Raw genomic sequence first — 1,454 nt, 5'->3', positions numbered from 1 at the left:
AAAAAAAAAAAAAGGTGCAAATGTTTTGGTTAGCTGCTCAACACTTAATCCATTATGGCACCAGGCAGCGCTGGAAAAATAACACAGACATACAGTGTGAACAACAAATGAACCTTTATTGCCTTCAGCCATTGAGATTTAAGGAGTGCTTATTATCATACCAAGGAGCCCTGGTGGTGCAGTGGTTAAGTGTTCCACTTAACCACCAGGTCAGTAGTTCAAACCCAACAACTGCTCCCTGGGAGAAAGATGGGGTAGTCCATTCCTGTAAAGATTCTGATCCTTGGAAACCCTGTGAGGCGGTTCGGCTAGATCTGTTATGAATCAGAATCAGTTTGATAACAGTGGTTTCTTTGTGTTTGTTTGTTGCTATCACACCAGTGGTCTATGGTGGTGTAAAAGTTACCACACTCAGCTACCTGCTAACCAAAAGGTCTTGAGTCCATGTAGAAGGAAGGCCTGGCAAAATCCTAAAACGCAGCCATTGAAAACACAGTGGAGCAGTTTCACACAGAGGTTGCCATGAGTCAAAATAGACTCAGTGGTCTATCCTTTCCAAGGGATGTTAGCGCACGGCAACTTTTCACAAGGTCAGAAAGTAGGAAGGTTGGGGGCAGTGGAGAGGCACAATACTACTGATTAGAGGGTTCAAGCTGTGACTGGAAATAAAGTGAGGACATTACATGGCTCAGGGGCAACTTTCTCAGTTGTTGTTGTTATGTGCCGTGGAGTCGGTTCCGACTCATAGTGACCCTGCATAGGGTTTCTGAGGCTGTAAATCTTTATGGGAGCAGAAAGCCTCATCTTTCTCCTGTGGAACAGCTGGTAGTTTCGAACTGCTGACATTGAGGCTCGCAGCCTGATTCGTAACCACTACGCTACCAGAGCTCCTTAACTTTCTCAGTTAGATCTCTCCTAATTACTGAAACATACACTGTTTTTGTCACTCTCCGTAATCCCAAATGAAAATTACTGCCTCTCCTTCCCTTTCTACCCAACTCTTCATTTGTGCAAGCCATGCAGCCATCTTCACTTTGTAGACTTGAAATTTCCATGTGATTTTTTGAATCCAGTTTATTCCAAGGTCAGTTCTTTCTTGAGATTCTATCACACAATGTGACATTTATCCTTACTGTTTCATTTTCCTGGCCACCACTCTAATTCAGATTCTCATGACTTTCTACCTGAACCACTGTGATAGATTTCAATGAATTAAGCTCCTGGTTTCTAATCATTCTTCCTTTTCCCCCTCTGGGTGTCTTCCAGGTTTCTGTCTCTAAAGTTTCCATCTATAATATTTCTGTTTGGTAAATTGCATGTTTGGTCTTCAATAATGTGCTCCCCATCTCTCTGTTTAGCCTCTTCTTACAGCATATTGGTCAGCAGTTTGAAACTGCCAGCTGCTCCGTGGGAGAAAGATGAGGTTTTCTGCTCCCGTAAAGATTTACAGCCTC

This window comes from Chrysochloris asiatica, unplaced genomic scaffold (genome assembly GCF_000296735.1).
Source record: "Chrysochloris asiatica unplaced genomic scaffold, ChrAsi1.0 scaffold00144, whole genome shotgun sequence".
NCBI lineage: Eukaryota > Metazoa > Chordata > Mammalia > Afrosoricida > Chrysochloridae > Chrysochloris > Chrysochloris asiatica.
The sequence above is the reverse complement of the archived record's forward strand: the minus strand, read 5'-3'. Positions refer to the sequence as shown.